This window comes from Triturus cristatus, chromosome 2_2, assembly GCF_964204655.1.
Source record: "Triturus cristatus chromosome 2_2, aTriCri1.1, whole genome shotgun sequence".
Lineage (NCBI taxonomy): Eukaryota > Metazoa > Chordata > Amphibia > Caudata > Salamandridae > Triturus > Triturus cristatus.
The window spans coordinates 87,810,566-87,836,678 of NC_140582.1; the positions used below are offsets into that span (position 1 = coordinate 87,810,566).

Genomic DNA, 26,113 nt, shown 5'->3' on the forward strand with positions numbered 1-26,113 from the left:
GAATGCCTTGCTAACCCTTGGTACCCTTGCGATGCAATCTCCTTCTTTATATATGCTGCTCCAGGCAGTACCAAAAGTGCAGAAATGGACTAGATCCTTACAAAGCACTAACACAACAGTTGAATACAAGACCTTATGACACATGTAGGAGGCCATAAAGATCGGACTTTTAGTCAAAGGTAGTTAATCTAGTTAGATTACATGATGGGAAATGGTGCCTCGAAAAGGAAGATGAAGTATTAAATAGTCTGAGCATTTTTGACTATTTGTGTCCTGCACAGCAAATAGGCCAAAATATTTTTGTACCGTAACCACACTGGCCAGATACCTATAGTAACTCTTGCTTAATGGTATAATAGATGAACTTCTATTAGAACATTGGAATGCTGAGACTTCAATTGAAGGCGATAAAGTGGCTTAAGACTGAACATGGTTGGTACAGACACTCTGCTCCATCATTTCAAAGCCTGCCTTTCTGTTTCGCCCTGTCTAGTTTTAACATTCTATTCTCAGTGGGTGAAATGTTCTAATAGCATTATAGATCTTCTGCCTCAGTCAATAACAGTTACTAAGGCCCTGTCCCTCATAATAGGCCAAAACAGTTTTTTCCCTCAGAGGCAGGCTGTAATGCTATATTAGATGATTGCAACAAACGGGCAGTCCTGTCCCCCAAATCTAGGGTCAATAAACAATATGAAAGCAACAATGGTTCAGGTAATAATTAAAATAAGGAAAACAATTATAACCTATACCAACCCAATAAATAGAATGACAATTTTTCCAAAGAAAAACAATTTTAGTACCCTCAGGCATTTATCCAAAGAGAAGTTTGTTAATAACTGAAGAAAAAGTACACAAAAAATATTGAACAAGAATAAACGGGTGCTCACTAGGTTACACAAATGTGTACAATTAAGAAAATACAAACTTAGGTGTAAACAAAAAAACAATGACAAAAAGAAAGATAATGAAATAGGTTTGTCAAATGGCAAAAACAAAACACAACATATGTTTCCTATTGATTTTGCTAAAGGAAGACTTCAACTGCGTTTCTACCTTATTGCTTATCAGGTCATCATCAGGACAAAATCAAATGTAGAGAGCAACCATCAATTTTCAATTTAGACTTATCACCTCTCAGGAAACTAATCACTGAGGGGCTTACAAAAAAAGTTTCAATCTAGCTGCAATTGACAAGAAACAAATCCAACATAGCATGGCATGAGGAAGTCCAAACGGAAAATATATCAAAGTGACCTCCCAACAAACTGTGCCTTTTGATCTTTAAAGTAATGCCTGCTCCTCTCGTCACCGCATCGCCTTATACGCTTTCAATATAAAATTCAAGGTTACAATGGAATTAGCATAATTATTCCCACTTCTACACGCCAATATGGACGTTTCAAGCTTCATGTCAGGCCTTCTTCAGGATTTTATTGGAGGCAGGTATCTAGTACACTTCCTCAACGTTTTACAGGAGTCAACATTCAAATTCCTGACTTCAGTAAAACCTTGGGGGAAGTCCCAGTGTGAGGGCTTAAAATATGCTTTTTGGCATAGAGAGGTGGTGAAAGTAACTATTTGGAAAGGTGCTTTACCGCATACCTACACACATAAATGGTGCCTGCACCTTAGCACAGATGAAAAATCAAACATTTGTCAAAATGTACAGATTCAGTACTAGGAATTCGTTATGTTGATTTCAGAAAAGTAGACACATTTCTGAATTCAAGAAGGGGGCATTTGTGTATATTGGTGAAGGATTTCCCACGTACACTAATTGTTAAAATAAAAAACAAATAATGAATATATGTGGGAACAAAGCAAAAGTAGAAACCAGGTTTTCCTTTATATCTTTTAAACTGAATGTGATCCACAAAAGTTATATACCGTTTTGTCCAACAGACTGTTACACTTGAAGAGAAGCAAAGTGCTTGTATGTTGATATCAAGAGGCAACAACAGTCAGGACATACAATGAGTTGTCACAGTGCACCAATCAGCATAAGTTCATATTGAAAAATCTAGTTAGTAGACATTTGGGATGAAGGAAATATATGTGTTTTTTAAGCGTACCACAAAATCTGAGTTTAGTCTTTATCGATCATTTGCACCACTCTGAATTTTGAAATGCCTATAATGTGATTCTGAGTAAGTGTTTTTGAGACATTGACTTACAATAAGAAGTCAATATATAGAGAAATTCCGTCCAAAATAACAAATTCCCTTTCACGCATTGTTCCCACACTTCTACCAATGAATGCCCTGCAAACATCAAACTTCGGTTTAAAAAGTGGACTTCCTTACATTTCTGTGATGGAAATTTCCAGAATTTGTGGAAAGCGACAAAAGTCCTAACACTGAGATTTCACAGTTTTTTCCAGTGAAAACACCACTGTGAAAAGCACAAGATATATGTTTGGAAATATATCAACATTTGAGAGGGGGGTAGCTGAGCTATTTGGATGCGGGGCCAGTCAGCAATCAGGGAACCTGGCCTTTCTCAAAACTGGAGACGCAGGGAAGACTAGGGTGGTGTGGCTTGTGTGCATGCCCTTACTCTCTCTGTATTACCCTGAGGGACTAAAATAATTCAACATATGTGTCACAAAACTCAGGCCTATATTTATCAATATTTTACACAACGCAACTCAGCAAGCCACCTTGCTGTGCCGCATTGCATGAAAGGGAGAGGGCAGAAATGTACAGTATTTAACATTATACAGCGTTCCTGCTCACTGCATGGGCTGTAGTACAAACTGCTGCCTAGTGCCAATGCTGGCACTGTTGTACCATGGTGCAAGGGTGCCTGCATTGAAGGAAGGATTGTTTTTGTGAAGGATGGGACTGCTTCCTGAACAAAAACAATCCTCAAAGGCATTTTCCTCTTTCTAAGTGTGCTGCAGAATGCAGTACATTTGAAAAGAAGCAACAAGGATAAATAAGACATTTCCCCTCGTTGCACCTCTTGTGGGCAAGCATTCCATTCTGACACATTCCCAGGTCTACTCAGCGACAGGGACTGTATGCTTAAGGAGGCCAGGAGGTGTGACCATTGAAGTACAAGAATTATAATGTTGCTATTCTTCCAGACTATACATAAAGATTCAATTTCTCAGAAAAAATCTTTTGTAGAAGTTACGCAAAAACTCAGGACTATGAGGTTGCCCTACATGCTGTTGTTTTACGCAAGGCTCCAGGTGGTCACTCAGGGCAGGATCAATTTTTTTTACCGTCCCGTGGATGTCTGGGTCCGGCTTGAACAATGGGACAAAGTACCGCAGGGAGAACAAGGCTGTCTAAGGACAGGTTGAGTCCGATGAGGCGGGGGAACGAAGAACACCACAGTGAAGTGTATTGCCGGGACAGTCGATTGCAGGGAAGGGAACAGAATCCCGGATCGATGCAGAAGGATGGCACGCTCACTAGCTCAACAATTTCCACCTATATGTTAATCTGCACCCAGAACAGCGGGAAAGAGGGTTCAGTCCCAACTCAATCAGGGACTGATGCTTCAAAGTCTGGTTGGCATGGCTGATTGCTTCTTGGTGAACAGGCCCGGCCATGGTCTTGGTTTGGAAGTATTTTGAAAGGAGGAGAGGGATTGCGAGATGAGGGACCAGCGGTGGCTCAGGGCTATTTGCTAAGGGGATGCTCCAGTTGGATAATACGTGATGCGTGGAGCTACTGCATTTTGGCTCCTATGGGGGTTGTTAGTTAGGGCACTGTTTAGGCAGCCAGGGTGTGACATGGTGTTGAGCTTTGCCCTGTTTGGGATGGGGAAATGTCAGCACTACTTGCTCCTACCTTTCGGGGGGAATAGTGTAGATTACCTTGTGAGGGTTGGGAGCTGCCAGTAGGGATAGAGTGCCAACCAGTTTGCTCACAGTGGGGTTGAGGTAGGGGGTACCTGTGGCTAGTTGGTGCAGGTTCACAATTGGGTTGTTTATTGTATCGTCGTACGACTGTCCAGGATGGGAAGGGGAGGGGGCATTTGTAGTTGTTTTTGTTATGGTACAGGTTATGCTATGGAATGTTCGAGTGGTGTGAGCAGGGATGTAGTGAGGCAGGAAGGGGTGGCCCACCTTCAGTGGATGTGTGGGCTCCAGAGGCAGTAGGGGAGGTGGTATTAACCACCGGCATCTTACAGAATTATAACATAATCACATGGAAAGTCAGAGGTCTGCATAGCTGTGTGAAGAGATATAGGGTGCACTCTCTTATTTGACACGAAGTGGTGTGAGTATCGAGTGCCTGCACAATTCACATCTCACTGAGAGTAAAGCCGATAAGCTGATGAAGAAAATGGAGGAGTCAAATGATAACATCCACCTTCTCCTACGCTTGTGTGGTGATGGTCTGGGTGGCTTACGGGGCCCCCTTCTGCCCACTCTATATGGAGGCGGATACACAGGGTTGATAAATCCTGGTACAGGGCGTGCTGTACGGGGTGGACATCACCATTCTGAATATACATATGCCCCAAATGTAGATGATAGGGAGTGTTTCCCAAAAATGCACGCCCTACTGATGGATAATATGGTGGAGAGGCTGTTAGGGTTGGGGACTTTAATTGTGTCTTGGATGCCAATGTGGACAGGAGAACCCTACTCCCCCCCCCCCCCCCAGAGCAACAACTAAATCTAGAATAGTAGACACGATGACTAAAACCATGTGTAATCTGGGATGTGACGATGTGTGGCGGGAGAAATACCAGGTGAAGGAGGGAGTACACCTATAGTCATCGTGCTCTGGCTACAGTGACTGTAAGAGCAGATATTCAGTTGATGGCATACCTGGGAGGATTCTTATCTGATCACTCCCACTATTACTGGAGTGGAGTGGACCACTGGTTCAGGAAGGGAGGAGGTACTGGCATCCACAGACAGACACATTCCTGGATTAGCCGTTTAGGCAAATGCTAGGTGAAAAGATCACTTAATACTTGATACTGAATGACAGGCACTAAAGGCAGTAATTCGAGGGAAATGTTCAAGTAAATTGAGCGGCCTGCACCAGCAATTTGCAGTGAGCTAGGGGACCTGGAGACTAAGCTAGGGGAGGCCCAGAGAGGTGCATGCGATCGGTATGAGAGTGGTTGCGATTAAAAAGATGTTTGGGAGACACATGGGATAGAGTGGACAGGTTTGCGCAGAGCGGGAATATTGACAATGGCTGCATCGGGAGGGGGACAAGGCAGTAGGTTATTGGCATGCTTGCGTGGAGCTCTAACCACCACCCAACGCCTTATTAATGCTACTTTAGGGGATCATTTACAGGATCTCTATGGCAGGGGAAGGCGGCGGATGCCGCAACAGTGGCTGGATATCAGGACGGTGCGGACCTGCCTGTATTGTCACCCTCATTGCGAGAAGAATTGGAGGCAGAGATCTCCCTGGAGGAGGTTATAGAAGTAATGGGTCGCATGAAGTTCCTACCAGACCCATGTGGCGCAGCGCGCGGTCCCGCTACTTGAGGTACTTCGTGAGGCACAGGAGAGTGGAACACTGCCCCCCATCTTGAGGGAGGAAGTGATGCATATAGTCCTTATACCTTGAGGGTGGGAGCGATGGACCCATCTTCCTATAGGCCCCTCACCATGATCAACGTGGACACCAAGGTATTTTGTAAGGTTCTGGCGGAAAGATTGACTGGCGTGATGCGAACCCTGGTGCATGAAAACCAGTGTGGTGTTATGTAGGGGGGGCCAGAACTCACAGAGTTCTACTCCGTGGGATTCCGCGGAGTTATCTTAAACTCTGTAAGATTCCACATAGTTCCACCTATGGTGGAATGCTGACCGATTCTACAAGAATGTTCTAGGTGTACACTCTTCTACACAAACGTCATTGTTGTGACTATTATTCTGAAAACGTTATAGTTCCTGGACGTTCAGCTAATGTATAGACTGGTGGTGTTAAATTGTAGATATGTTAGATAAAGTTGCTAACACACCGGTAATGGCCAAACACACATTAACTGCATGTTTGTCGTCTACTGTGGGTGTGTTACATAAGGCTGCTCACAGACAAACATGTAAGCTCCACACTGTGTATATGCACTTGGGGTTAAAGTGAAAAATTATGTACATACTTACTAACTAGATGCATAGATTTTTAGTTAAAGACACACGGTCACGTGCATTAGTATGTTGTACTTTTGTTGCTTTAGAGAAGGCACAAACATACACAAAAGCATGTCAGGAGTTTAGAATACATTCGCACAGTCAAACTGTAATCGGACATTCTTCGAACAGTAAACGATTAACATAAATTTAAAATTGACACCGCACCCACAATGGGCCTCTATGAACCTGCGCGCACCCCTCGGCAACTTGTCATACTCAACCACTTTGACTGGCCCTGCATGGCAGCGCCAGTCTCCAACAAGCAACAGCAGGACCCAGGAGCACCGACCGCACCAGCCTCCAACAAACCACAGCAGGACCCAGTAGAACCAGCGATTTCAGTTCCAGAGCTTACACAGCCAGGTATAAGGCTGCAACACAACCAATAGAGAAAGCCTGTGCAGAGTTGGGTATGCGTGACATTTGGAGAAAACATATGGGCTGTATAACAACTGCAGCGGGGAGGTTGGTCCCAGGGGTTGGGTCAGTCGGGATTGCGTGTATTTTGTGAATAAACATCTCACTGTGCTTCGAAGTCCCACTTCTTTTTTGGGCTTCAGGTTCACAGCTGCCATCACTGCATGCATAAGCACAAACTCTGACCCTGATTAAATGCTTTCACATGCACATCGCACGCATATGCACAACACCCTTCAGCAATGATGTGCTGGCTTTGTGGTGGAGGATTAGTTCGCCTTAGATAAAGGACCCTTGGCATACACATAAAGTCACATGGCAAGCGTTTCAAGAATGTTGAGCGCCTTTAAACTGCCACACAGCGGTCAGCAGAGTTTTTACTGAACTCTGTGCTCCAAGCGGGCAAGGAGTGGCAAATCTCAGCGGAAAGTAGAGTTTACCACCCACTCCTAGTTTTATGACAGAGCGAAGCCCAGCTTTAAACCTGGGTTAGGCTTGCGCACGTGTTACATTCCATGCAGGGTAGTAACAGGGAGTTGGCACTTGAATCGGAGGACATTACTAAGGCCTTTGACACAGTGGAGTGGCATTATATGCAACTTTTGTTCCACAAACTCGGGTTTGGTCCTCAGTTTTGTAAATGGGTGCAGTTATTATACACGGAGCCTAGCGCTAGGGTACGCAGAGAGGGAATGCTGTCACACAAATTGTTTGTGCAGAAAGGCATGCAGCAGGGCTGCCCTCGCACGCCACTCCTCTTCGCCTTGGTATTGGAACTGTTGGCAACAAAGCTCTGGAAAGATATGGGAGATGTAGGCATCGTGGTGGGGGATGTTACACACCTGATTTCCCTCTACGCAGATGATGTTTTATCTGGAGCGCTCTGTGGAGATGGTACCGCACCTGACGTGATTGGAAATGTTTGGGGGCGTGGCAGGTCTGCTCATTAATAGGAGGAAGACCCTGTTGTTTCCTCGGGTAAATATGGACATATTTCCTGAACACTCCTCAATTAATGGACACCCTGCAACTAATGCTAACGGCAGAGTTGATGAGGCACATGGTGACTCACCTTTATAAGACACTTTTGGCAGATGGATCCTGGATCAAACCTGTGGTGCGGCAAGTGTTGGGGAGGAATAGATGGCACGCCTCACGGATCCGGAATGGAGTGCAACCTGAGAGTTGGTGAAGAAGGTATCGTACAACACTAGATTCAGACTGGCACACTTTAATTATGTGCACTGCACGTACTTAAAACCAATTTAACTTAGCAGGATGTATGTGGGCAGGGGGCAGATTGTCCCAGGTGAAGAGAAGGGTCCTCCTCCTTGCATATGGCATGGGAGTTTCCAAGTGTATATTACTACTGGCTACGGGTGGTAGTGAAGGTAAGGGAGGCAACAGCTTTCATAGTAGAAGAATCACCCCAGATGTGCTTGATGGGTATTAAGAGTCCCGACGGAGGCAAAACGAAATGGAGGTTCCTCTAGTTAGCCTTGGTATTAGCTAAACGGAGGGTAGCCGTTGGGTGGCTGGGTATGAGGGCCCCCTCCATCACAATGTAGTGCAGGGATGTGGAAGAGTGGGCCATGGCTGTAGAGGTGCATCTGAAACGTAATCGTAGAGACAACAAATTACAAGATGACTTAAAGGTCTGGGCTGCGTTGCTAGAGACCATGCACACGGGTTGGGGCAGGACTGATGACCAGGTACGCCATCACTGGGCATGGAGCCTTCTCACAATCAGGGGCATGACTTGGGGTATGGGGGGACAGCAGTGGTCGATGAGGGAACACCGTGAGTGCGGGGTGGAGGTACCTTGGGGATTTCCCAGAAGTGTGAAGGGAGGGTTATGAATTACTGCATGTGGGGGGCCAGCTCCAGACGGATTGGAGGTGCCAGATGGGTGGAAATGGAATGGAGGGAGGAGGAGGACTGCGTTCCTAGCATATTATCACTGATGATGTTGTAACTGCATATTGACTGTACCATGTTATGTTATCGTTTCTATTGTATTGCTCATTGGTGAAGACATATGTATATGCATGTCATTAATGTGATACTTTGTCTTGCCCTAGTAGGAGCGAAATGTTGACCAATGATTAATAAAAATATATATTTTTTAAATTATATAAGTTTTTATCCCTGTTTTGAAATTTGCAGAGCTGTTTCACGGGTCTCTAGTCTCTAGTTTTCAAAATGGCCTAAAACTAGTATGGCTACTTGATCTGACCAACGGTCCAAACATTGCACCCATCCCCCACAGAGGTTGAGAGGTAATTGGGGCTTTTTAGGCTTAGTTTTGCCATTTTTAGGGCAATCCTACTTTCTTTCCAACCCCATGGAATCAAAGAAGAAACTTGTAATTTAAGGCCTAGATTTGTCATTTGTAGGGTATTCCACCAGCTATTAGCACTGGGCAGATAGATTGTTACAGGTCTGAGTGATGGGATAGCAATGCTCGGGGAGAGAATCCCATCATCAAAACAATTCCCTGGTGTCTAAAGTGCTTTTCCACCACTCAATTTTGCCACGGAGATGCATGACTAGGAGTATACCACCAATCTGTGTTCCCCGTTTCCTAAGGATGGGGCTGCTGCCCCAATCCAGAACTATCCAGCCTTCTATCCCATTCACTTAAACATTCTTTATCTACTATCTAATGGCTTTTCTGCTCCTATGTGTTCGGCCGGTTGACCGTAAACTTCCTGGGTGCTTAAAAAGACTTTTAGGGATATGGGGGGTTTGAACAATTGTCCACACTAGAACGCCACTCCCCCAACAATCTCCTGGCATCGAGTTGAATTTCAGTACTCTTGGAATGGACAAACTGGGTTAAACCTCTCAATCCATCACCCTACAAGGGACAGTAAGGCTTGAAATAATTGCCTTTTAAGCAGTGGGCTATCCTTAAACTGTAGTTGGCACAATTGAAGTAATCTTCCCAAATTGCCCCATGGAAGTTGAGTCTCACTGTGCCCTTGGGGTGGGGCAGTGCAGCCTGATGCCAGGACAGCCAAGCCCTCCACTCCATTTACTTATACATTATTTCCCTGGTGTCTATTGGCCTATCTACCCCACTCCCCAGTGACTAGATCAGAGGTAAGCCGCCGATTTGGACAAAAAAGGACAGAACTAATATTGGGACTCAAGTGCTGGAGAGCAATTCCCCATGCTTGGGGATCCCCTTCCCACATCAAAACAATTTTTGAGAATCTAGTGTGCTTTCTGCTGCCTTTCTGCATTTCCTGTAGTTGCAGGCAATGCTCTAGTAAAGAATTTTGTGACATAATGTTGAGTGGCTGGAGTGCAGTGCGCTATGGGGTATTGCTGGTGGGCAGCGAAGGAACATTGCCCTCCTGCGTTTTTAGGGCGAGTGGTGAAGTCATAGGACAGCAATTGGCATGATTGGACAATGGGCTTAGAGGCAGGGTCAGCAGAGGAGAAAAGTTTGCATTTGGGGTAGTTTGCCCTTTTCAGGTTTTGGCTGCACGTCAGTCCTCTTACCAAGCAGGTAGGCCTAGTGTTAAAAAAGATGTCGGGTGTGACGCACGTTACTGTGGTTGAGGTGCAGTTGAAACTTAAGTAGGCAGGGAGGGAAGATCTGTTAAAGCCTAGAGTGCTGGGGTTGGCCTTGGTCCCGCAGTAAGGGGATACTGTCAGGAGGTTAGCAGGGAGAGTGATGGTGGCCGTTGTGGCCTACTCCCTTCCATGCATTAAAATGAGGAAGAGTGATGCAGTGACAGGAGTGGGCAAAGGCGTGGGAGTGGTGCAGGTCTCCATTGTGGCACGCCCTATGTCAAAGGAGTTGCAATGGAGATCTGTGCATGCAGAAAAGAGCTAAGGCATGGAGGTGGGGCAACGGTGTCTGCACCGGTTATGAGACTAGCCAAAACACTTGGGATAGGCAGTGTGGTGCTTGTAAAAAGAGCATGGGGCTTCACCTGTTCTGCCAGCTTGAGTAACAGGGAGTTCATTTGTACCACTGGGAGCAGGTGGTGTATCCACAAGCTGTGGTTGTGGAGACGGCAATGCGGTGAGAGAGTAGGTTGCCAGGTGGCACATAGTGTGTTGCTTGGTGCCAGAGCTTAACACACACTTCAGACCATGTCAGAGAGGCAGACGTACCAAGGAGCTGGTACCAAGGAGGGTGGTTCCCTGAGCTGAGGCCAACAAGCACGTGTGTTGTGACCTTGGGGGAGGGGGCCTATAGGAGCTGCATATCCTCAGGTAAGCCAGCTGCCTGTGGGGGTTGTATTAAAGCTAGACAAATAATTGGGAAGTGGTTTAATTGTGTCAGGCATCAGAGATACTGGCCTACTGGGGGCTTGGCCAACTGAGTGGAAGCTAAGAATGCAGGAGAGTGGTGAAGTGCAGCTTGATGCAGCATTCGGTCAAAGTGCCACAGGCAGATGGGTGAGGCTTACGGATGAGGCAGAGGTATTGCCTTACCCTTCCATCCATCTTTTGATGCGCAGAGATAGATTCTCCACATCCCTGCATGTAAAAATCTGACATAACGGCCGATGGTCTGAACTGACTACCACAGGTATGCCCCACAGAAAGAATTTGAAATGGTGGGTTTCCCAAAACACAGCCAACTCCTCATGCTATGCTACGGAATACAGTTCTTCTGCTCCTTGAAGTGAACGAGAAACAAATGCCGGAATTTTTGACTCACCATCAACAACTTGAGACAAAACTGCCCCCAACCCATTCATGACGGCATCCGTTGTCAGTAGTCTTCTTGCACGCATCAAAATGCCCTAGAGTAGGCATCTTTCCTATAATACTTTTTATGCTATCAAAATCAAAAATGCACTCCTCCGACCACACAAACTTTGCATTCTTTTTCAACAATGATCTTAAAGGTAAAGACAAAAATTTCGCTAGTCCCAGGAAAGATCATACTTGATCCTTATTCTCTGGCATGGGTGCTTTCACAATGCTTTCAGCTAAATCCAGCTTAGGACTAATTTCTTCTTCTGAAATTGTGTATCCAAGTTGATTCACTGAAGTCACTCGAAACTTGCACTTTTCTTTCTTGATTACCAATCCAGCATCTTGCAAGTGATTTAGAACTTTCAACAACTGCCTGTCATGCTCATCCAGATCTTTACCATAAACTAAAATGTAATCTTGAAAGTTAAGAACTTTGCATACCACCTCCCAACACCTTAGGTATGACTCTTTGGAAACAAGCAGCTGCAGACGCCAGTCCGAAACGCTTGTGAACAAATCTGAAAGAACCCGAAGGAGTTACAAATAATGTGAAGAGTCTAGAATCTGGATGCAGCAAAACTTGGTGGTAAGCGGAGGACAAGTCCATTACACTAAAGAACTTGGCACCTTTTACTAGAGCCAAAGTTTCCAAAATGTTAGGCAAAAGTTGTCTGTCTACCCAAATGTGATTGTTGACACCACAAACATCCTGATTTTTTTCCCTCCATCCGTGGGGGCCAAAACAATTTGAGCTAACCACTCTGAACATTCTATCTCCTCAATAGCACCAGATTCAAACAATTTTTTAATCTCACGTTCCAAAGGCTCCATCATCAGACGTGATGCCTTCCTAACTTTGCCCAAAAAAGGCTGGGCTCCATACTTTAAAACAATTCTGTGCTCAAAATTCTTTAACAAACCCAGGTTTTCACAAAACACTTTAAGAACTTGAAAACACACATCCTCAGGTGGTCGATTTATGGGCACATTCTCAGGGGTATAAGGGTTTAGGGTGATACCCATGTCCCTTTGGTGTCACCACCCGAGCAGGTTATCTCCTGTCTTCGCATTGTAAACTTTCCCCACAGTCTCCCTGTTCAAAAATTGTATCTTTAACACTGCATACCCCATCACAACAATCTTTACACCACCATACCTCACTGAGGGAGAAAGCTCGATCCCATCTCTTCTAAACAAGGCTTTCCAATTTGTATCACCAACCAAAGTATAAGGTGATCCAGAATCTGCCAAGACTGATAATTGTTTTCCTCCAACTATAATCTCACACTCAGGCATCTCCAACTTGTCGCTTTCAATAGCACCGCCATCCCTTACGGTCAAGAGAAACTTCTTCTCCTCTTCTATACAATGCACTACCTGACTCTTGGCACTGCGGCATACTCGAGCATAATGACCCTTCTTACCACAATTTTTGCACGTGACAAATCTTACAAAACAACCAGGACTATTGGACAAATGTCCCTCACTTCCACATCTGAAACACTTCAAACCAATAGAAGGGCGTCCAACATTTGGATGTTCATGTCCAAAAGATTTTTTCCTCATTTCACCACTGCCTCGTTTTTCACCTCCCTTATCCCCTTCTTTCCTTATCTTCTGTACAACAACCTCATCAGGTGTCATCTCTTTTTGTTTTTGTCATCCCTCATCTCACGCACCTATATGTTTGTATTTTCCATATCCTCTACAATAGCTATTGTTTCTTTTAAATCAGTTTTTTTAGCAAGAAGCTTCTGCTGGACTCTAACATCATTGGTGCATCTAACTATCTGGTCCCTCAACAGGAAATCAGTGAGTTGCTCAAATTCACAGGTGCGTGCCGGCGTTTTTAGTGTTGCAACATACCTTCCAATTTTCTCTTGTTTACCCTGAACTCTTGTGAAGAACTTGAGTCGTTCCAACACAATATTAAGTTTTGCTCCAAAATGCCTTTCCAACATTATGACAGACATGTCAAAAATAGTCTGGTTCGTCTTCACCACACCCCAAAACTATTTCTTCCAAACTGTCATAAACATGTCTGCCTTCAATCCCTAGACTGTGTAATAAAACAGCTTGTTTTCTACCACCAATTGCAAGTAGGTACGGATCAAATAAAAGTTTCCTTCTGGTTCATGGTAAAATGGGATCACCCTTATCAGAAATAAACTGTTGTGGCTGAGACATGCTGGATGATGCCATATTGAAATGGAAAGGAAAAAAACCCAGTAAACTTAAATTATTTCTATAATCTTGCAAACAGTAGACACAAGAAATTATACTAGTGAAAAGGAGAAGAAAAACACTAAACAGTATACTTTAATTAATGTTATAAGTCTTGTAAACAGTAAGCAGAAGGAATCAAAGTGGCAAAAACACAGTACAATTCCACCACCTTTTAATGTAAACACCACACTAGTGAAAGTGCTACCTCTTGAAATTATAATCCAATGCAAATTCATTCAAATAGAATGTGTGCGCGCATCACTGCGCTGCTGGCGTTGCTTTGTATTAGGATGAATCAATACCCACTATTTCATACTGAGAGGTGTGCGCATCACCGGCATACAATGACACAGGGTGCGCCTAAATTACGTGAAAGTCAATTGTAAGGGTGTGCACATCACCATGCATGCACAAAAAAAAAGGCTCTACTCAGATGCTTTGGGACCCTTTAATGTACACTGCGCATGCTCCATGACCCGATGACAGTTTTGTGGTCAAGACTACGCTCCGCCGATATCGCGCACTGAAAGCTTTGCGAATGTCTCATGACATGGAACAAAGATGACGGCTTCACCACTTTTGAAGAAAATCGGCGTCGGACCTGCACTTTTGCCACAGCTTCGGAGGCTCGTAGGAGTGGAAATGGATCACACATTCCAGACACGGGGACATCAGCCGTCGCGGCATAAGGAAAACGTCACATCATGGTGCTATCACCCACTTCTGTAAGTAGATGCGCATGGATGGAATTTTAGGAAACGTGTGCCATAATTTAAAGTGAGCAATCGGAGAACGGCTGGTCCTCTAAGCAAATTAACAATCCTGAAAGTTTACTAGACACAGGCAACCAGGGTATTGGCACTTTTCAATGCCAACGTCAAGTGTACTTACAACCTCAACCCTCTACATCGCTGAAGCCAAACTTTCATCCAGTAACTTTTGATAAACATCCATGGGTTCATGGGGAAACTGGAGGTCAATGAATGCTTGTCCCCAAGCAGGCGCTTGTCGCCAGTGTTAAGATGTAGTCACCACTCCAACACAATGTTTATTTCCAAGTATTTATTCAGCAATAGTCAAAAGACCCCCAGTCCAAACAACAGCTCAGCATCCAACTGTCACCCAGTCCCCAGTGCTCCACCAACCTCAAACCCAGTTCACTATTGTGCCACTGATGACCACCGGAATGTCAAATTTGCCCGGGGATCGAATCAGAGATAAGACATGCAGGAACCAGACACTGGGCAAAGGGACTAGCATGGAGACCACAACAACCAGGTTACAGACATGGTGGGAGAAGTTAAATTGGGTCATGCAGCTACCGTAACAGATTAAAGGAAAAAGACATCTGATGCAGGGGTATAAGTAGGTATGAACTCCTGTACATGGGTTCTACCAAGCCTCTGGGAACACACGTGATGAGTGCCACAAAACACAAGATAAGGAAAGGGGAATATATCGAAGTATTTTAAATACTGCATAGAAAGATGAGAGCAAAGGAAGGTCCAAGGAAGATAATATCCGTTGGGCATAAGATTGAAGGACCTGGTACCTTTTGAGAATGGGACAGCAGCCTTTGTAATATACACTAGTGTGCATTGCGAGAAATTCCCAGAACCTTAAGTGGTGGTGTTTAAATGCATCAATGTCATATGCGAGGCACAAGTGATGTTTGGGTGGGCTGGCTTGGGGGCATTAGGATGAGGAATTTAGGCCCTGTCTAGCAGAGAATGCTGAAGGTAAATGAAGAGAGTTGGATAAATGCCTATGGTTACAAGTGGTGGACCATACTGACCCTCTCAGGGAAGACAAACAGGTAGAGGGCAAGCGTAACACGCGGGGCATGCAGGTCATTTAATAAGGGGGTTTGCTATGGAGAATACTGCAAGTTCAGACATGGCTACTCTAAGTGTAGGGGAAAGCATCCCGTTACCCAGTATCCCCAGAATATGGGGAAACAGTTGTCAGTCCGGACAGGGGGCAAGGGCAGATGGTAAGAGAGGGTGGAAGTGGCGAGGGACCTGGACATCAGGAAAAGGACTCTTACACTTGTTAAAGTGGACAGGTAGTCATACTGGCTTCAGTTTTACGACTAGAAGGATGAGATTTTGTTGTTGTTGGAAGGTTTCAGATTTGGTTTCAGATTGAATTTTGAAGACCCACGTGAAAGACATGTCATTTGAGATGTCATCAGTGATGTCACTGACCATGTCATGAGTGATGTAATATGTGACGTCATCAGCAGTGGATTGCGGTCGCGCGAGTTATAGTTAGCTGAACTAACTATAACGGGGGAATTTCAATGGTTGTGTACGAGTGAAATGTCCAGCTAACTATAACATGTGTGAGTACTTGCTTGCTAAAGTTGCTATAGTTATCTTAACTAATGTACCCTTTATTTCCTTTATTGTTCGTTATTATTTGGTTGGGATGCTGTGAAAAACGCAGCATTTCATCATGCTATTCTGCCAGGCTCTGGTTTTTTTTTTGTCTTTCCCAGTTCAGTGCCTAAATCCTAATCGTGGCCAATAGCGCAATAATATTGGAAATCACGCCGGGGAATATCGGTTAACCGGGTCTCCAGTGCTCTGTCCTGTTTAAACAGCGAAGATTACAATGTTTTAGCAGCTTTTAGAGTTTGCGTGCAATTGATAAGACAAGCGCCACCTGCTGGGCAAAAGTTAAATTGATTTTACTTTGGAGTTAATGCACAAGTTACTTTCCTTCGGTAATGATATATCTGTAAGAAACATTAGTTAGTTAGATTCCTTACCTTAGAATATCCCCAGGCGTCAGGCTGGACCCGGAAAGATTTTTCGTCAGCAGTACCCCTGCGGGTCGGTAGGCGTCGTCTGCGGCTCCGCGTCCGTTGTCGGCGTCGTGATCGCCGGGATGACATCGTCGGAGTACTTAGATGCCGCGCTCGCGCGCTGATGTCAGTTCTGTACATAGCTTTCCGCGTCAGGAACGCAGAGTCATGCAAGAAACCAACACTGGTGCCATGAAACTAGGGCCCTGAAAGGGATGACCTTAACCCTAGATATCGGTTCGCAGAACGGGGAGGATGGGTGGGGCCGTAAGGAATCTAACTAACTAATGTTTCTTACAGATATATTGTTACCGAAGGTAAGTAACTTGTGCATCTGGTAGAAACACGTTAGTTAGATTCCTAATGTGCATCTGAAAGAAACACGTTAGTTAGATTCCTTACCTTAGAATAGATACCCCAGCAATACCAACCCCGGTGGTGGGTCTGCGAACCAAGATCACACCAGGAAGTCCTGGAGAACGGAACGGCCAAAGAAGCCGTCTCTCCGGATTTGGCTGTTCAGGCAGTAATGCTTGGCAAACGTGTGCAGCGAGGCCCACGTCGCTGCCTGACAAATGTCCTGCAGAGGGACTCCCCCTCCCAAGGCAGTACTAGCCACTGTGGCCCGAGTGGAATGGGCCCTCAGCCCCACAGGAGTATCCTTCTTAGCCAAGGAATAACAGACCTTAATGCTCCAAAACGATCCACCGAGAGATGGTTTGCTTGTGCACTGCCCGCCCCTTGTTAGCGCCCACGTAGCCAACAAAGAGTTGGTCGTCCACCCAGAACTGTTTTGTGCGATCCAGATAAAAGGAGAGCGCACGTTTTGGGTCCAGACGGTGGAGCCTCTCTTCCTCTTTCGAGGGATGCGGAGGCAAAAAGAAGGTGGGTAAGGTAACGGACTGCCCGATGTGAAAGGCAGTAACCACCTTGGGAAGAAAAGAAGGGCGAGTCCTCAGAACAACCTTGTCCTGATGGACAGAGAGGAAAGGAGGTTTAGAAGAAAGAGCCTGGATGGAGTTCACTCACTCTTCTGGCAGAGGTAATGGCAACCAGGAAAGCAGTCCTGAGAGTCAGAAGACGAAGAGGACAGTTATGAAGTGGCTCAAAGGGAGCGCACATCAGATAAGTTAACACCAGATTCAAGTCCCACTGAGGCATTACAAAGGGAACAGGAGGAAACATGTGAGTAATGCCTTTCAAGAATCTATTGACAACAGAGGACTTGAAAAGAGAAGGCTGATCAGGAAGCCTCAAGAAGGCTGAAACAGCTGAAAGATATCCCTTGATGGTGCCCAGAGCAGAGCCCTGCTGGGCCAGGGAAAGAAGAAAGAGGAGAACCTTAGAAAGAGGGGCGGAAAGGGGATCCATAGCCTTTGCTGTGCACCATGCCACAAATTTGTTCCACCTGCAGACGTATACCGTTTTAGTGGAGGGACGCCTGGCTGCCAGAATGACATCACAGACTTCAGGAGGCAAGTCAAATGGCATCAACTGCCGCCGCTCAATCTCCACGCATGGAGGTGGAGGCTGGACAGGTTCGGGTGGAGGACCGTCCCCTGCTGCTGCAACAGAAGGTCCTCCTGAAGAGGCAGTCGAATCGGGGGATCGATTGACAGACTGAGTAGCTCGGGATACCAATATCTTCGTGCCCAATCCGGAGCCACAAGGATGACTTGGGCCCGGTCGCGCCTGAACTTCTTCAGCACTCTGGCCTGAAGTGGTATAGGCGGAAAGGCGTATAACAGACCGCAACTCCACTCGCGACGAAAAGCGTCTCCGAGCAAGTGCCGCCTTGGAAATTCCAACGCGCAGAACTGATGACATTGCGCGTTCTCTTCGGTGGCGAATAGATCTAACCAAGGCTTTCCCCACTGCTGAAAGAGACCTTGCGCTACGTCCTAACTCAGACGCCACTCGTGATCCATCGTGCACCGACGGCTGAGTTCGTCCGCCCTGGCGTTCAGAGAGCCCGCCAGGTGTTGAACCACCAGGTTGATGCCCTGATGTTCCAGCCATGTCCAGAGGCGCAGAGCCTCCTGACAAAGGGTCCACGACCCCACCCCGCCCTGTTTGTTGCAATACCACATGGCGGTGGTGTTGTCCATGAACACCTGCACTACACTTCCCCGGACAGAGGGAAGGAATGCCTTCAGTGCAAGCTGGATCGCCTGCAGCTCCAATAGGTTGATATGGAGCCAGGACTCCGCTGGAAACCAGAGGCCTCTGATCTCCACCTCTCCCATGTGGCCCCCCCATCCCAGGAGGGACGCATCCGTCACCACTACGTGCTCTGGTTGGGGTAGGGAGAGGGATCTGCCACTGACCCAATCGCGGTCTGTGAGCCAGCACTGCAACTGTTTTGCAGTGCCCTCCGAGATCAGGACGTGGTCGGACAGGTTGCCTTGATGTTGAGCCCACTGAAACTTCAGGTCCCACTGCAGAGCCCGCATCCGCCACCTGGCGTGATGTACCAGCAGGATGCAGGAGGCCATCAGACCCAGCAGCCGTAGGGCCATCCTGACCGAAACTCGGGATAAAGGCTGAAAGATCGGAATCAGAGCCTGAATATCCCGAACCCGCTGTTTGGGAGCATAGACCCAAAACTGCACCAAGTCCAGAACCGCTCCGATGAAGAAGAGCTTCTGGGAGGGACTCAGATGTGACTTCGGCATGTTGATGGAGAACCCCAGCAAATGCAGGAGGTCGGGCGAGCCCGCCTTCAACAACCAGTCGTCGAGATAGGGGAAGACTGGAGCCCCTAATCTGCGCAGATGAGCTGTGACCACCGCCATCACTTTCTTGAGCACCCGAGGGGCACTGGTGAGGCTGAAGGGGAGCAGGGTAAACTGAAAGTGCTTGAGGGCTTCCGTGAACTGCAGGTAACGCCGGTGGGCCGGAAGGACGGGGATGTGGAAATAAGCGTCCTGCAAGTCCAACACTACCATCCAGTCTCCAGGGTCTAGGGCTGCCAGAACCTGAGCTAATGTCAGCATCTTGAACTCCTTCCGGAGGAAGGCGTTTACGCTCCTGAGGTCCAAGATAGGGCGTAGACCCCGTTTGCCCTTCTTGGGAACCAGAAAGTAGTGGGAGTAACAACCCCGTCCTACTTCTGGGCCAGGAACGCGCTCGATGGCCCCCTTGGCCAAGAGGGCCGTAACTTCCTCCTGCAAAAGTTGCAAGTGATCCCCCGACATGCGGTGGTACTGCGGTGGCAAGGCCGGAGGGGTCGCCTCGAAGGGGAGGGAGTAGCCCCTTCGGACGATTTGCAGCACCCACCTGTCTGTAGTGATGGAACGCCAGTGGAGCAGGTGATGGCGAACTCTGCCTCCCACTGGCATGGAATGGGCCTGAAAGCTCGGACTAGGAAGGCTTCGAGGCAGATGCTGCGGTTGTGGACTGGCCGGCTCTCTGTCCCCCTGTTCCGCCACAGCAGAATCCACGTCCCCGACCGCGCTGAGGCTGGTTTTGTGGCCTGTGGCTGGACGAACGTGCGGGGGCGTCCCTTCCTTGGCCACGAAAGGGGAGAAAAGCAGAAGTTTGCTGGCGCTGGGCCGACAGACCCAAGGACTTGGCCGTAGCCCTGGAGTCCTTAAAGCTCTCCAGCGCGCTATCTGCTTTGTCGCCAAAAAGGCGACGGCCATCAAAGGGCATGTCCATGAGAGTGCTCTGGACATTCCCTGAAAAGTTCGTGGACCTCAGCCAGGCGTGACGACGAATCGCCACCGTCGTTGCAATCGCTCTGCCCAGCGAGTCCGTGGTGTCAAGTCCACATCTAATGGAATACCGTGCTGCATCACGCCCCTCAGCAAGAGCCTGGGTGAGCCGTGTCATGGCCTCCTCTGGACACTGGGGCAGCACGTCCACCACCGTATCCCATAGACAGTGGGTGTAACTGTCCAAAAGGCATGCGGTATTAGTGGACCGCAACCCAAGACTGAGTGAGGAAAACAGTTTCTTGCCAAACTGTTCCATCCTTTTGGATCCCCGGTCCTGATTCCCGGTCCGGAGGTGCGGATGGGAATGCGGTTTGGGACGTGGAGGCCTGGATAACCAGACTCTCAGGGGTGGGGTGTACGGACAGAAAGCAGGGGTCGCCCGGAGCTTGGCGCAGGGACACGTTCTGATCTACAGGAGAGACTGGGGAGGGTTTGGACCAAGTGCCCATCAGAACTTCGGTGAGGGCCTCATTAAACTGCAGCAGAGGCTCCGAAGAGCTTACTGGCGGTTGAAGTACCTCAGTGAGGAGGTTAGTCCTCACGGCCGCTGCAGAGAGCTCCAAGCGCAAGGCCTTGGCCGTACCACCGCATAAGTAGCACCCTCCTCTGTAGCCATCGAAGGAGGAGAGATGAAACCAGTGTCAGGCGAAGTGTCTAGACCACTGGCCTCCCCCAGCTCATCTGCCCAGTCCTGACTTAACTGGCACTGCTGTGCCAGAGGGTCCTCAGACCCCTCCCAGTCCTCCCCTTCATCCGTGTCCTGGTAATCAGGCAGAAATGACGGAGCCGGTCATAGGCGAAAAGCTCACCCATCGATGCCGGAGACGGCGCCGGGCGGCGCCGCTCCGACGCCGGACCCGGACCGGGGATGAAACCAGGGATGGCGTTGTGCGAGGACGGCATCGGGATCGACACCATGGGGTTCGGCGCCAGCGTAGGAGTCGTGAGGTCATCTGGCGTCGACCGGGATCCAGGCCTGGATCCCACGGGGGCCTGCGGCATCGGGACCAAAGTCGATGACGGTGCCGGGGCCGAAGCCGCCGGCTCGCTAAGACCCCCAGTCGGACCGGAGGCGGGCCGGCAGGCCTCGACGGTTGGAAGAGAGTCCTCATGGCCACAAGGAAGTTTTGAATCTCTCCCGAAGTCGCATGAAGCCCAGGGACCGGAGGGTGTGGGGCTTGATGCGACTCCGGTGGAGCCGCGCGGGTGGTGCCACCCGAGCCCTCGGCCGTCGAGGGGAGTCAGAAGAGCGATGTTGCTTCTTCGACTTCTTTTTGTCATGCCTCGACTTACCTGAGTGCTAGGACTTGGATCCCGACGAGCGGTGAGGACTGCGGCTCTGTGACCGGCCCCTCGACTTCCTCCTCGACCGGGACTTCGAGCGGTGTGGAGCCGACTGTCGGATTTCGAGGAGCTTGCCAGACCGCTCTCGCCTAGCTTTCGACGTCAAGGCCCGGCAGTTGGGGCACGACTTGTCATCGTGGTCGGCCCCAAGACAGTAGAGACAGCGATGGTGGGGGTCGGTAACCGACATCAGTTGATGACAGACGTCACACGGCTTGAACCTGGGCATCCCTACCGGCACCAGCAGTCGAAGTCGACTCGAAAAAGATAGACAAAATGTCCAAAAAGTTAGTCAAAAAATGACTGAGGGTACGCTCTTCCCGGATATGCGCTTACTGGTGTGGAAAAAAGAAGAACTGACGTCAGCGCGCGAGGGCGGCGTCTAAGTACTCCGACGTCATCCCGGCGATCATGACGATGGACGCGGAGCCGCAGACGACGCCTACCGACGCGCAGGGGTACTGCTGACGAAAAATCTTTCCGGATCCAGCCTGACGCCTGGGGATATTCTAAGGTAAGGAATCTAACTAACGTGTTTCTTTCAGATAGTAAAATGCATCACCATTAGTTGTTTGGTTGCAGCAGGGTAAACGTTTAGCTTTCTCAAGTAAAAGAAGGCTAAAATTGTTTATTTAATTTGCTCTCCTTGCACAACCACCCTGCCAGTTGCTCTTAGATTCCTGGCATCATTCCAGGTTGCTGTGACCCTGTGATTTAAAGCCAACAAAACTGTTACGTATATAACGAAATGCATGCAGGGTTTCTCTGTGCCATGAAAAAGAGCTAGTGGGACTTAGTGGAATATAATACTGCCATAACAGTTTTTCTGAACATATCTGATCTGAACAAGTGTTTAGAAGTTTACGGAAAGATGCAAGCTTATGTTTTCTCTCAGATGGGCAGCATATTGGACAGCCTTTAAACTGTGACTCCGATGTATAATTTTCTTCCCAATTGATTATAAATTAATAAATTAGAGAGTCTTTACCAAAGACCATCTCCGTCGGTTTCAGCATTAATCATTAATTATTGCTATATGCAAACCCTCGAATAAAGCACTGATTGTAATCTAGTATTGGTAACAGATATAAGAAACAATATTTCATTAGATCGCCCACAAACTGCAAAAATACCAAAACCAAGTCATATAAATACATTGCAATTTGTGCTCTTTGACCTGAATGTGAACATCTTTTCTCTGATGTCTTCAATTGGCTCTCTCTGCTGGCGAGTGGGTATATGAACCAAACGCTCTTGCTTTACTGAAAATCATTTCTATGTCCAGATTCACTCGGATGGACTCCAAAGACAAGCGGAGGGGAAACAAAGGCTCACACCTTGTTCGCACTTCACACATACTTAAGAGAGGCCGCTTTTCACTTTGTTCAGTCTCTTTTTAGGAGATCTGCATGCACTGTTAGAATGTCAGGTGTGTTGGCCTTTCCCAGTATTTACACAAAGCAAATTGCATTTATATAGAGCTTACTACACCTGACGAGGCGTTGAAATAATTTAAGTACCACTATTTTTTCTTGTATAGCCCTACTCATCCCAATGCAGGGTGTCGGAGCGCTTTGCATGAACACATGCATAATACATCTACAATAAATTATGTAAGTTTGTAAATGAATGTACAGGATGTCTTACATAAAACTGGGGGACTGCAAGGTGTAGAAGTCACATATCATCTCCCATAGCGCACTGTGCTATTATCCTTGCAATGCGCTAAAATGTACACATGATAGACCTGCTAAACATATATGTGAGGGCTTTAGATTTGATGTCACTTCTTGTGATGCCAATTCCTGTAAAGTTGTGGCCTGTGATGCCACTTACTATGATGTCAGTTCCTGTGATGCCACGTGTGATGTCTTGCGTCATGATGTCGCGCACCGTGATGTCACATGCATACTGCCTAACTAGGTTAGTCCCCCCACTTCTTTTTCAGGTCGAGCATTCGAGACCTCTTGTATATACTTTAGTATATACTTATATGTGTATGTACTTTGTGGGCTCTGGAGATCAGCTCTAGGGCTTGTGTGCTTCCACTTAGGGACTTTTTTCTGTTCAACTGCCTCTATTTAACTGTCTTGATAGAAAACGACCAGTAGATGTCAGTAAAATACCAGAATTGCTTTCTGCTTGTTCAACTGCCTCTATTTAACTGTCTTGATAGAAAACGACCAGCAGAAGTCAGTAAAATACCAGAATCACTTTAGCATTCGCTAGATTTCAGTCCTTAGAAATTGTCTTCCAGGAGCACCCGTAGACAATAATCTTTTTTTCAAATCTTGTATTGTCCGTGAGATGACCACCGAAGGCCCTGATTTTACATTAAAAACAGAGCTTTGGACTATAGCATTTCTAGCTGAAAGGCAATATTTCTCTCCATGTGTTCCCATACCTGGTATGTCACGCAGTTGATGCTTACTTACCGTCCATGTTAAAGAACAGTAGATGTATCAGCACCCAGACTAATGCAAGGTCCCAAAGGTGAGACCGATAGCCTTGCAAATGCTTGTTTAGGACTTGTGCCCTGCATGTTACAGGCAGCGGACTGGTAGTAGGGGGGCAGCACAACTGGCTGACATGGGGACAGGCATGGAGAACTATGCCTTTAAACCACTCGAGCTGAGGTGAGGCTAAAGAGGGGTTGAGAAAGACACGGACTCGTGTACCAATTAAAGTGAAGCAGAGCACGGAGGCCCTCAAGACGCCCAAATCCAATCTCGTTTTTACCACTGGTCCTCTTTTGGCACTTCATAATACAAACTGCAGCCTCGTGACAAACAAGCTAAGCAATTTTTATAGCAGCATAAGACCAATTTGGAGGAATAAGTTAAGCGCAGCAATACGGGCTTTGGCAGGAGGGACCCAAAAGGGCAGGAACTATGAAAGGGATCCTCAAGGCAATAGGAGCCCCCGGCCGCAGGGAGGAATTCTCTGCAGTCCTCTAGGAATTTTGGAATTAGTGGGAGAACCGGGAGCTCTTACAAGGGGTATTGTGGCGATAAAACGGCGCCCTTTGATTCAAGGGAAGAATGGGGTGTGGGAAGCACTCACGGGTTGGTTATTTGAACAGGAACTCCTTCGTGTGTACAGCGACGCCTGTAACCTGGTAACTATATGCGCATCACCGGAGCACCTGTCACGGGACAGCATTGTCAGTACCCCCCATCTGCCCCCCTTCCCCTGTGGCACCTCACACAGGACCATGCCAGTGTTTGAATAACACCTCCTTCTGTGAGGCACCTGTCACTCTTAAGCATTAGCGCGCGCCTATGCCTGTGCTGGGTAGCATCTACCCATCACTGTGCAACAAATGGCTCTGTCCGATACAAGCCATTCGGCAGCGCATGTCGCTCCTGCACGTCAGGCTTCGCGGCACCTTGTGCCTGGGCAGCGCCCTCCCTTGCCCCAGAAAGCGACCCTGTCCGCGGCACTCACCTGCAGGCTGGAGCACCGGATCAGGCGGGAGTCGCTGCTCTCTGTTGGCCGCCACCTTGGCTTCTTTTCTGGGACGGTCGCCGACGAAAGTTGTGGTGGAGGGAAAGAGCTGCGCTCTCGCAAAGAAAAAGAGATGGCTAAAGACGGGCCGTTATCCTCCGTCCTGAGGCACAGCTTTCCTCCAGGCTCCTCCCTCACGCCCGTGGGCTCAGTCCCAGCTCCCAGAGGAGCGGGGACTCCAGGAGGGAGGGAGGGCAGTGAGTGCAAGCAGCAGCTGGTTATCACTCCCAGCGGGGCAAGCCGGGCAGCAGTGGCAGATGCCCCTCCCCAGCCTGTCTGCACCTCGCCCGGCTTCCTGAGCTTCAGAAGCCGGTCTTGACCAGCCCCAGGAGGGTGCGAGAGGCCGGAGAAACGAGGCACTCACTGTATGGGGATTACCTGTTGGAGAGCGGCAATTATTTCATAAATGGAAAAGGAATTCTCAATTCACGCAACAGGGCTGGAAATAAAGCCCCTAACTAACTAATGTCGACAGAAAAATCGACTGCTTGCTTGGCAAAACTTACTATATGATAAACAGTGTAAACTATATAAAAGTATTTGAGTCAGTACCATCATGGGAAAAAAAAATCCAGGCGGGTGAAAATGTTTCATTTTTATCAACATGTCTTAATAACGGTGTTCTGTCTGTAACTAAATACTGTGCACCCTATTCATAAAACCACCTGAGCGAGTAGATATATTTACAAATGGCTTCCTTTACAATTGCAAATCCACTTTAAAAAACGTGATTTCGCACTGGTAGAAAGATTAATTAAACATTGTTTTACCTAATTATGGCGTAACCCTGCGCATCAGTAAATAGGTGTAAGGAGTGGGTATTAGTGGACGGTTGTTGGAAAGTGTCTACGCACTAATTATGAGTCCTCGCGACTGTCTGTAATGTGGAATTAATGGAAGATTTCAGGCGCAAAGAACGAAGAGAGAGGTCGTACGAAATGGTTGCAAATTGCGCACCAACATTTTGCAACATTCTCTGATTTTTTAATACAACCTACGTACTAATAGGTCTATTCACAGGAGGTCCTAGAACAAACGGCCTAATGAGTATTAATTAGGTAGATCGCTATTTGTAACCCTTCTGATTGGCTAGTAACACTGTGGTAGTGGCCTGCTAGGAACTGCAGACCATCATCCTTGTGTTTTCTTTCCCGAGGAGGATTTTATATTAAAAAGCTATGATCCTTAAAGGAATAGGCATTGCATCCAAATAAAAAAGTTAAAAAGATTTTTACGTTTG

At 47.4% G+C, this 26,113-nt stretch overlaps 1 protein-coding gene across 1 annotated transcript in view; it reads right to left on the reverse strand.

The window, feature by feature from the left end:
* Positions 1-24,939, reverse strand: part of PRKG2 (protein kinase cGMP-dependent 2) — an 856,172-nt gene extending 831,233 nt beyond the window's left edge. The window contains exon 1 of the mRNA XM_085643209.1: positions 24,814-24,939. The gene's annotated coding sequence lies outside the window, so the exon portion shown is untranslated. The remainder of the gene's footprint in view (positions 1-24,813) is intronic.
* Between the last annotated feature and the right edge of the window lie 1,174 nt (positions 24,940-26,113).